A 12,421-nucleotide genomic window follows, 5' to 3' on the forward strand; every position below is an offset into this window, starting at 1 on the left:
TTGCCATGGTTAAATGGGATGGTTTGTGCTTTCATTCGCGTTTAGCGCAAATGCTGCCATCTATCCATAGTTTCTGGTTCGGGCAGGTTTTAATAGTCACGTGGGTACAACATCTCCTATACACTTCCTGATAAACTTAGTCACCGTATCAGTGTATTCGTCTATGTTGTTCTTGGAGGCTAATCAGAACATATCCCAGTTCGCGTGATCAAAACAATCTTGAAGCGTGGATTCCGATTTGTCAGACCAGCGTTGAATAGTCCTTAGCACAGTTACTTTCTGTTTGAGTTTCTGTCTATAAAAAGGGAGGGGCAAAATGGAGTCGTGATGTGATTTGCCGAAGGGAGGGCGGGGAAGGGCCTTGTAGGCATCCCGGAAGTTGGAGTAGCAGTGGTCGAGTGTTTTAGCAGCACGAGTACTACAGTCAATGTGTTGATAGAACTTCGGTAACGTTTTTCTCAAATTTGCTTTGTTAAAATCCCCAGCTATAATAAATGCACCCTCGGGATATGTGGTTTCCAGTTTGCATCAAGTCCAGTGAAGTTCTTTGAGGGCCATCATGGTATTGGCTTGAGGGGGAATATACACAGCTGTGACTGTAACCAAAGAGAATTCTCTTGGGAGGTCATACGGTCGGCATTTGATTGTGAGGTATTCTAGGTTTGGTGAACTAATGGACTTCAGTTCCTGTATGTTATCACAATCATACCATGAGTAGTTAATCATGTAACATACACCAAATTTCCACTCACGCAGCACTCCAGACCCTAGAACTGATCATTTCTTTGTTCATTTTTTTATTTTACCTTTATTTAACTATTCAAGTCAGTTAAGAACATATTATTTACAATGATGGCCCAAGAACAGTGGGTTAACTGCCTTTTTCAGGGGCAGAGCAACAGATTTTTACTTTGTCAGCTCGGGGATTCAATCTAACAACCTTTCGGTTACTGGCACAACGCTCTAACCACTAGGCTACCTGCCGCTCAGCATGAGTAAAACCTTTTGCTTGATACTGTTATTCATAATAAAAGTCGACATTAGAATCCCGTTTACTTTTAACCACCTCTGAGCGAATTTATCCAAAGAGCTCTAATGCGCCTAAAGTCGTTTTCCATTGCTTTGCTGCCGTTATATCAGTTCTAGCATGTCTCAATAATGACCAATCTACACTGAACAAAAACATAAACACAACATGTAAAGTGTTGGTCCTATTTCATGAGCTGAAATGCAAAATCTCAAATGTTCCATTCACACAAAAATCTTATTTCTCTCAAATGTGTTTATTTCCCTGTTAGTGAGCATTTCTCCTTTGCCAAGATAATCCATCCAAAAATGTGCAGTTTTGTCACACAACACAATGCCACAGATGTGTCTCATGTTTTGAGGGAGCATGCAATTTACACGATGACTACAGGAATATCCACCAGAGCTGTTGCCAGAGAACTGAATGTTCATTTCTCTACCATAAGCAGCCTCCAACGTCGTTTTAGAGAATTTGGCAGTATGTCCAACCTGCCTCACAACAGCAGACCATGTGTAACCACGCCATCCCAGGACCTCCAGATCTGTCTTCTTCACCTGTGGGATCGTCTGAGAGGGGGTGGAGGGGGTGCTGAGGAGTATTTCTGTCTGAAATAAAGCCCTTTTGTGCGGAAAAACGCATTCTGATTGGCTAGGCCTGGCTCCCCAGTCGGTGGGCCTGGCTGCCAAGTGGGTGGGCCTATGCCCTTCCATTGGTGCACCCATGCCAAGTCATATGAAATCCATAGATTACGGCCTAATGAATTTATTTCCATTGACTGATTTCCTTATATGAACTGTAACTCAGTAAAATCTTTGAAATTATTGCATGTTGCGTTCAGTATAAATAGCCTACCTACAACTGGTAATGCATTGTTGCTCTGTCTCTGTGCAGCACTCTCCCAACCAGTGCTCTCAACGCACGCACACCCCTCTGGCTCTCCCCGTCTTCACCATTCATTCATTCACTCACTCACTCACTCACACACTCAGTAACAGCCTGCTCACTGCCTCAGCATCAGGCCACAGTGAAATGTATATATATATATTTTAGGAAATGCCATGGCGGCTGCGATACAATTTAGAAGTAGCCCAAAGACCTGCCACCCAAGACCAATACATTTTCACCTGCAACATCGTTTTCAAAGTAGCCCAATTATCAGGAAAACTGAAAACACGTCTGCAGTGCACCACAAACATACGGTTCATAATTGCCAATCACAACACTGGACTGGCCAATGGCAGGAATTTGTTAGTTCGTCCATCACTCCAGTAAAAGTGACCAATTTAAGGTTTATAGACATGCACCCGCCTGTAAGCCCACACCCCCATCAGCCTAGAATCCAAATCCAAAGGTGCCAAAACTTGAGAGAGCGCAATTTGAGAAATTGAAAGTGAGTGACTATTGCTGGTGGATTTAATGCACTCAAATACTTTTTTACACATTTGAATCACGTTTGCTTACAGTTCTATATGTACTGTTTAATTAATAAATCTTCTCTAGGGTAGGGGGCACTATTTTCACCTCCGGATAAAAAGCGTTCCCAAAGTAAACTGCCTGCTACTGAGGCCCAGAAGCTAGGATATGCATATATATTTGGATAGAAAACACTCTAAAGTTTCCAAAACTGTTAAAACAATATCTGTTAGTACAACATAACTGATTTTGCAGGGGAAAACCTGGGATTTGTGTTGTTGTTGTAGTTTTCTATTCAATGCCATTACAGTATCCATTGATTTAGGACTCAAATTGCACTTCCTAGAGCTTCCACTAGATGTCAACAGTCTTTAGAAATAGTTTCAGACTTGTATTCTGAAAAATGAGCAAGACCAGTCTAAATGAGTGGACCCTACAGTGTCACACAGAGCTCTTTCATGCGCAATCCCGAGAGTGCGCCTTTCTTGTTTACCTTTTATATTGACAATGTTATTGTCCAGGTGAAATATTATTGATTATTTAGGCTAAAAACAACCTGAGGTTTGAATATAAACATAGTTTGACATGTTTCTATGAACTTTACGGATACAATTTGGATTTTTTGTCTGCTTGTTGTGACTGTGTTTGAGCCTGTGGATTACTGAAGAAAACGGGCAAATAAAACTGAGGTTTTTGGATATAAAGAGAGACTTTATCAAACAAAACAAACATTTATTGAGTAAATGAATGTCTTCTGAATGCAAACATATGAAGATCATCAAAGGTAAGTGATTAATTGTATCTCTATTTCTGACTTGTGTAACTCTTCTACTTGGCTGGTTACTGTTTGTAATGATTTGTTTGCTGGGCGCTGTTGTCAGGTAATTGCATGGTATGCTTTCGCCGTAAAGCCATTTTGAAATCTGACACCATGGTTGGATCAACAAGAAGTTCATCTTTAAACCTATGTATTACACTTGTATGTTTTCAGAATTTTTATAGTCAGTATTTCTGTTTTTGAATTTGGCGCACTGCAATTTCACTGGATGTTGGTCATGCGGGACGCTACCGTCCCACGTACCCTAGAGAGGTTTTAAGACATGTTTCTTTTTAATCTACGATGAGTTTCTCCTTGCTCAAAGTCACACTTGCAGGCTCTCAAGTTTAATTTGCGCTCTTGACTGGCCTGTGCACTCGGGACTCACAATGCAGAGGGCTCCGTATAACTCCTCATTGCCATGATTGGTTGACTGTAGGTAGGGGCGCGAGGTCCAGTATAAAACACAAACTCACTTCCTTGGCAACTTCCTTCACAACAGCTTTGCTTTGCTAAATCAAGGTGTATGAAAGCCATGACGATTGAGGAGACTGCATGGCAGTAAATGCTGTACGGCCACTGTACAGATTGACCATGCAGAGCCTTTTACGCACTAATGCCGGAGACTAAAATAATGAAAGAAAGCCCTTAATGTAGCCTATAGTTATAAATTGCTCAATAATTATACATTCATTGATTTTTAAATGTATTGTTTTCTCTTTTCTTTTTTTCTTCTTTTTTAAAATTTTACCCCCTTTTTCTCCCCAATTTCGTGGTATCCAATTGTTTAGTAGCTACTATGTTGTCTCATCGCTACAACTCCCGTACGGGCTCGGGAGAGACAAAGGTTGAAAGTCATGCGTCCTCCAATACACAACCCAACCAAGCACCAATGTGTTGGAGGAAACACTGTGCATCTGGCAACCTTGACATTAAATTTCAAAACTCACAGTCTGATTCACAGTTTTTCAAGCTGACCTGCATTGATGATCTGCCAAACATGGGCACAATTACGCTTTTGATATTGGAGGATGCCATGACTAGCTCTGGGGTGTCCTTGAGTAATCCACACTTAACTTCACAGCATCCAGGACAACTGAGTGACAACTTTGAGGTGCCAACCTTTTCACATGACCTTAAATTATAACTGAGAGAGGGAAATCAAGGGTATGACCAATTTGGAAGACAACTGGTGTTAACCAGAAACCAAAGAAACAGATTTTGGATGGCGTGGCAAGAGCTATGTATGAGAGGAATGAGTATCCAAGTGTGACTTTGAAGATGCTGCAAAAGCCTTAGTCCACTGACATAAATTCCTTGCTGACAATGGGTCACCAAAAGGGTGGGACGGATGGAAGAATGGCCTTAAGTTTAAAGTAGGAAAATACAGAATGAAACTAGGCAGAGATAGGTGTCCTGAGGTTGGTAAAAAAATGTGCCCAAAAAAGGAAAGATCCAGAATCACCACTTAAACACACTGTTTACTGTGGCCCAGTCAACCTGTCACAGTTCCCTCAATCAAACGTTGAAGCAGATCTGGAAAAGCTAAGGACTGATATTTCTCTTGAGATGAAGAAGACACACAAAAACCTGGCTGTAATCAATCGTTGTATGGGAAAGACAGATGCCCTGAGAAGACAGGAGATTCTGAACAGCAGTACTGAAATACAGACAGTGGAGAATAGATGGCCGGCACTATTTCTAGAGTCACAGGTATTGCTTTGGCCTGGTGGCAGTGTTAACATTCTGTTACAATGTCTAAAATGTAGGGAATAGAGGGTGTGTGTGGGGTGTGTGGGGGGTATTGAGTTAGTCATTCAGTAAGAGCCTGGTCATGTATAATCACATTAAGTACAGAAGACTTCCGTGTCTTTAAATCAAATATCTAATCTACAGATATGTGCTGAGTTTCATCGCATAAATAATCAGAACCTGCAGCGATTGTTCTTTTCTGCACTAGACCATCACACTGAACGCTTGCTGGCTTTATCCCGGGAGGTGCAGGGACAGATGGGGAGCTTTGGACTTTGGCTTTCTGCCATTCTGAAGACGAATGATGAAATGGTTTGTTACATTCTAATTTGCATATTTGCTCAGTTTCCTTGGTTCTGTGCGGCCACTCCCCCTATGTATTACTATTTTTTACCCTTTTCCAAACTCTACCTGCAGTGTACATAACATTGGTTTGGGGTGAAATGGTAGTAAAAGGGGTGTTGTGTCTCGATTAGTGATTGAGCCTATGGATAGCCATATTGGTTTAAAATCACTGTGCCTATATACTTTTCCCATTTGTCCTCTGCAAGTTGATTTATTAATGTTCTGTCTGTGTCCTTTTAGCAATCAAGGGATGTGAATGTCAGGCGAACTGCTGCCCTTCATTGTCTCCCAGCACTACTTCTTGAAAGCGACTCAGAGGTGTTCAAAACCTGCAAGGTTGGTTAATACACTTCAGGGTTATTACAGAGTTTAAGACTGCTCCTTTTAACATTGATGTGCCCAGAAATCACAACACATCTTCCGCATTGGTTGATCTGTATTTTACTCTTCCAGTTGTCATACTGTAGGAACGTGAGTCAAGAAATCCTGGTGTCCTCATTGGTCCAGTCTGCATACCTGCTATCCTCTCTGATGATGAAGATGCAGTCTCCCTTCAGTCTCACCAAGTCTCCATCATCCACGAAGATAGAGTGGTGATGCACAGCTTCCAATCCTGGCCAGATGCTTTTCTCGCTCTAATTGGCCTGGTTTATGCTCTACATCTGGATTACCCAAAACCCATGTCCAGCTCATTTCTATTCATTCAGAAAGTGTTCCTTAATGTTGATTGCGAAAAGCTCAAATCAAGTTTTGGCCTTGAAAAATAAACTGTAACCTAATTTTAACCTGTTTTCAGCTCAAATGTGCCTGTGGTAAGACAACAGATGTTGTTGTTTTTTTCAACCTTAGTAAAGAGAACTTGGTGATTGTTGGAACAAAAAAAGTTTGTATTCTTTTTTTGTTATTTCCTTTCATGTGCATTCTCTTGAACTGTAACCAGATGAACAAAAATGGACAACTGTGAATCTCATGTGTTTGAAATGCTGTTGTGGTATTCTCCAATAATAAATCATATTAGTTTGTACAGTTCAACATGAAATTTACACCTGAACCTAAATTATTTACATGGAAGCATGCTGAGGGATTGGCTTGTGTCTTGTTGTCTTAGCAAGGAGGTAGGCTTAGTAAGGTACGCCTATGACTGTGCTTTTGTGGACTTTGTAAAAAGTACATTGAATGTGTACGTTGTGAAGTGGTTAAATTTGTTTTACACAATAATACTCACTTCAGCTATTGTTATATGTTTGTTCTATGTTATATTGCCTAACCAGCAAATACTCACAATCATTATTTGAATTATCAGACGTCAATACTTGTATTAATTAACTTGAAGTCATTAGACGTTTACAAAGCAAAGCATGATGAACCGCTAAATGGGGTGGCTTTGAACTTTGCTCCCTGGTTTGCTTTGAGAGAACATGCCATCATGATAACCTCTGCTTACAGTACTAATACTGAGCACTTTCATATAGCAGTCTATACAGTAATATATTCAGTCATCTGTTTCTGTTATACTATTATGGTGTTGCGGGAGCTCATGGTCTCCTGGTACTCCTTCAGGCAGTGTTAACAGCAGTGCTCCAATGAGAATTGATTTTGGCATGTTGTGTGGCATCTGCCTGTTCGTTGCATAGCATAAAATTGTTTTCCACAGCAGGGTTAACTGGTGCATCTGAACATCATTGTTAGTTGGCCCAACTTCTAAGACACACCATACACATAATTTTGAAACTATGGGAATGGAACGATTAGGAAAGGGGTGGCTAGTGAGGTCTAAGTCAGTCTCTCTTCCTGCCTATCGTTCGTTCTTCTCTTATGCCTTGTCATCTTACTTGTCTCCTATTGTCTCCTCCCACAACCTACACCAGCCACATGTGGATACAGCCAGATAAGAAATGAAAGGGTGTCGAAAATGGTTGGTGAGGTCTTCTCATGCCCTCTACTCTTTTGTCAATGTTTTATGCCTTACACAATTTGTCCTCTCTAGAGTCTCCCATCAGACAGGGTAAATTGCGCTGATGTACAGTCCTCTGCAATGACCTGTGTGCTGACACTAATCTGGCTCTCTATAACATTGTACTCTGTCAGCGCGTGTGATGTATAGGTGATAGACATGCTTACTCTCTGGCATGATGTAGGCAGAATTATGTAGGCACCTCAAAGCCTAACAGTGAGAATAATACAAATTGCTAAATGTAGTAATGCCCCAATTGGTTAGGGCCAAACCTATTTGAACAGTGACAGGATGTTGGAGGCCAACTCAAAATGTTGTCAGAAGGCCTATATTCCCCAAATTATGGCGCAATTACATTACACATTCAATGTGTCCAGGACATGGTCCTTAAGCTCCTGGTGTCCAATTCAATTTAGATTTTAAAACTGTTTTGCATCTGATCGAGGAATTGGCCTAGTGTTGATTAAATGTAGCTTGCACCTGGGCCTAAAAATGATAAACATGGTGTTAGTTGGTCATGACTAGATTAGTCGAGTGTAAAGTGTCACTGTGGATGTCTGTCTGTCTCCAAGAAAATGTGGCTTATGAAGCCCTGAATTAAGAGTAATATTTATGTTCAAGTGATATAACCTCTAAAGAGTTAACTGCATGTCATATAAAAGCTGGTTCATTTGACATATGGGGCGGGCATCTGGAAGTATGTATTATTTTAAACTGAAGCCCGGTCATCGGCCAAAGGCAACATCTTCTCTGTGATCATAGGGGTGACTTTCTCCAAGTGCATGTGCAGTAGTATACCTCACACACAGGCGGCTGACTTCCCGCCAAGGTTTGTACGATTACGTTCATATAATTTAAAGCTACATTGCAATAGTAAGCCAATTTCTGAAATAAATCATATCAAAACCATGAAATAGTACAACCGGTCCTATTTTTTTTGTAACAAAATTCTGTATGTCAATCAAAAAAAAATCTACTATAAATACAGGCAAAAACAAATGCGAAATGGCCTCCTCCATTCCACAGAAATCACATTTATAGTCAATATTCAGCTTGAATCTTTCCAAAACATGTTTCACAGAATAAATTCTATGTAACGTTTTAGATGAAACTTCCTTTACCGTGTTACTGATACGATATGTGTTAGCAATTTTCCATGCTTTCCCCCATTGTATATCACCATAGATATTTGACCAAAAGATGTAGTATATTTAATTAAACTGCTAATAATACCAGGTACATTTCATATTCACAAATGCAAAAGGTCTAATTCAAAACCTAACTTTTTTCACTTTATAAATGGATTGAAACCATATTGCACTACTTGAACTAAAATGAAAAACAAAAAGACAATTACAACTTGTATTATTAATGAATATTATGTGTTTATTTAGGATTCCTGGCGTTGTAAATAGTTTGTATGTATGCTTGTTTGCATGTGACTATTCCTCTTTTGTTTGATGATATTTGTTCATTAAAAATAAAATAAAAATGAATTAGGGAGCCAATTGTGAGCACGGAAATCTAATGTAGTCTCATTATTATAGTTAGGGAGAAAATTTCCGGAGCCTACTACTACGTAGCGTATGTACGTTAACATTAGATGAAGTCGGTTAACTTTTCAGCAGTTCATGTTAGCCAATTAATTTAAGGAGAAGTGCTGCTGATTTTCATGACCTAGCCTAGCTAAATACAAAATTATCCGAAAGGTAAATCTTTATTTATTTTTTAAAAGAAAACTATGCGTAATATATTATATGATTCTTATAATGTTAATTACGGAATATTGTGAAAACTATGTGGCTAGCTTTATTTAGCAAGCATGACTAACTGGTAGCCAACTCTGACGGATCAATGCACGTGTAACGTTAACGTCGATCATTTCATGTTCAAATCCATCTGCGTATTTATTTGTTGATGTTTTAACTGGTTGGCAGCACGCCTCAGCAATTAGCTAGCCTAGCTAACGTTAGGGGGAGTAAAGCAGTTTTCAATTGCCTTTGTACTTTGTTTTATGTATGTGCAGAGTACCATCGCATCACAAACTAGAAACTCCGGGATTCGTTTTATTCCATGTTGATCAACACACAGAACGCTTGCTAGCCCTATCCAGAGAAGCAGGGAAAGACTGGAAGAAATGGACAGAAGATAGCTGCCATTCTGAATATGTACAGCCAGGTATACAAATTAAATCAGTAAGCAAAATGTAAAGCAAATGATTGGATTGAAATGATACATTTTAAGATCAGTGATGCCCTTACACAGTTTGTAATGTTTCTCTGGAGCAACCACCCTTTGTGGGTTGTGTTTGTGTGTGAGGTTAAAATATTATTTTACCCAAAATGAAGGAGCGGAGTTGTGTGTCTTCATAAGAGTTTATTGTGACATGATAATTAAATGTGCATGTTATTTCTCAGGAGGGAACATCCCAAGACCCTGCAGCCATCGAGAACAGCAGCCATCATCTGTCATTGATGACGATGGAGATGTAGCTGCTGTGCCATTCCATCCAGGAAGAGTCTACGTGGTCCTTGAGGAGAACGTGGTTACGAAGGATTTCCGGTGCTGGCCTAATGCACTTGTATGTTTGTACGGGCTAATGTACTCACTCCAACATGGATACCCGAATTGCACGAAGAACACGTTTGGGTTTATACAAAAGGTGTTGTTAAACTTGGATGGAGACAGAATGAACCCAAAGGTTCTTGCTTTGAAAAATCAACTGTAAAATACAAATACCAAAAACATTTATGGCGCTAAACAATTGTAAATAGTTACGTTATCCTAAAAGGAAAAGAGATTTAGGGATAAAAAAATGTAAAAACAACTGAAGAAGACGAAATGTTTTGTAGGCAAATGTCTGCCTGCATTTGATTTGATCTGTGCCTTTAGTCAAACCGGTCACAGGGATACAGAGATACAAGAGTAACTTGACTTCAGTTGGTGTAGAGTTTAATTGAAAGTGTTTCTGTTTGGGAATCCTGAACATGGGCATTGGGAAGTTACCTTACAAATCCTTGTATATATGACGCTTTAGAAGCAATGGACACAAATCTCACATTGCTGACGTCATCATATGAAAAATGGCCGAGGTCCCAGAGGATAAAAATGGATAGGGAATCTTCATAGAGTTGAAAGGAGAGGTCCTTTGCATACCTGTGTAGTGTTGTGGACCGGTACATATAAGAAGGTTGGGGAAACAACGTTCGCACACACTGTCTACTTGCATTTAGGACGTTTATATGTCAGTTTAATGATTTGGCGTGACACCTTAGTCAGGAATGAAGGTTTAGGACCGAAACAATGCGTGTATAAGTACATTTTATAATCTGCAAGTTTTACTTTGTTTTGTAAACATAATGGATTGAAAATTGTCGTGGAGGAAGAAATGTAAATTGTCAAGATGAATAGTCATTTTAAACAGTTGAATGTAGTGAAGTTGTTAGAATGTGAAATGGATATCGCACATCACTACCTCATTTTTATTTTAAATTTAAAATTGAATGGAAGCTACCACATCAGTTGAAAGTGTTAATTGGAGAAGGGTCATTATACTGTGCTTATGTTTTAATAGTTAAGTTGTTGATGGGGAATGTTGCAGTTACACAGTATTGAATTGATTGAAAGTTGGAGGTTTGTTATCGGAGTTTTTTAAAGTTCTGTTCAAATGAGTCATGTATGCTGTACAGAAATGGCATTCATCTATTGATGGATGCTAAAATAGATTAATCATGTTTGGTGCATTCATGTAATTAGATGTGTTTCTGAAAGACGCAGTGTTTTAAAGAAAATGTCATTTTATCTTTTAAGAAAAAACTGTTGTAAAGCTAACTTGCTTTAGACTAGTCGACTGAAAGAAAGAACTTGGATTTTAAGAGTAGTTTTTGACTTAAAATGTTGATGTGCAGCTGGTTTCCACAAATTATTTGAGTTACTTACCAAAAAATATCAAGTTACACACACTAACAAATATTGTGCCCTGTTTACTTAAAAAAAAATGTAGGTAGCTATTTGCATCAGCCTTTTAAGTATAATATACACTTCACTTTTAGTGCATTACAAACTCAAATATATTAAGTGCAAACAACTAACAGCATCTCAACAATTCCTTTCATTCAATTTAATTTTATCAGGTTCAGAATGTTTTTTGTTTGTTTGACCTGCTCAAGTCCTTCAAGTCCTAGAACTAATGTAAGAACTTAATGTAATCAGTTACAGAACCAATATTGTACATTTAATTTGCTGAATTTATTCAGTATCATAATTGATATTCTATGTTTAATCTACAAATGTTTGCTCAGTTACTTATGGTACTCGGGTTAGTAAAATGCATTTAAATTGGGTTCCTACTACTCAAATATACTCACAACTATACTTAAAAAGCTGATGCAAATAGTTACCTCAATATACTCAATATACTTGGGATAATTTACTAAAAAGTATTATTTATATACAAGGGAATATGCAAAAAAAAAACAGTGTTCAACTTCAAACTTCACCTTTATTTTGAAGGAAGGTTTTCTTCAAACTTGCATCTTAAATTGCCCCTTAAACCCTACTCCTTTAGCATTATTTTGTCATCTGTAAGAATTCTGGGAAAACGCCACCTTGCCTCATTAGGTAAAGGTACATCCAGATAGCGTGCACCTGACTACATATCATTTCAGATCTTCACAATTACATTACGTTTAGGTGATAGATTGGGATTAGCACTTTGACCTCACATCTTGTACAGTTTGGAAAGAATTCTCTGGTGGTCTGTGTGCCCCTTAACAACAAAGCAATAGTAATGATATATCTTAGTCTTAGTCTGAACTTTAGCTCAAATACAACCTCGTTCAAACTGTTTAGATTAATCAAAACATACATTGCACATATTGTTACAAAATATATGCCAAAATGTCCCTTAAACCTGACTCCATATGCACTAGTGAAGCCCATATGGACATATTATTTTGACAGCTATAAGCATTCTGGGTGTAACTCCACCTTGCCTCCTTAGGTAAAGTTACATCCAGATAGCTTGCACCTGACTACAAATAATCTCAGAAATCCACTAGTGCATATGGAGTAAGTTTTAAATCAAAGCTGTTTTTTAAAACAGGAATTGACC

General features: G+C 38.8%; 1 long non-coding RNA gene across 1 annotated transcript; it reads left to right on the forward strand.

Moving 5' to 3' along the window:
- The first annotated feature begins 5,217 nt into the window (after positions 1-5,217).
- Positions 5,218-7,414, forward strand: LOC116374458 (uncharacterized). Its single transcript, XR_004210399.1, has 3 exons — positions 5,218-5,321; positions 5,595-5,690; positions 5,808-7,414. It is a non-coding gene; the product is annotated as an uncharacterized LOC116374458 (long non-coding RNA).
- Positions 7,415-12,421: the final 5,007 nt, after the last annotated feature.

This window comes from Oncorhynchus kisutch, linkage group LG6, assembly GCF_002021735.2.
Source record: "Oncorhynchus kisutch isolate 150728-3 linkage group LG6, Okis_V2, whole genome shotgun sequence".
NCBI lineage: Eukaryota > Metazoa > Chordata > Actinopteri > Salmoniformes > Salmonidae > Oncorhynchus > Oncorhynchus kisutch.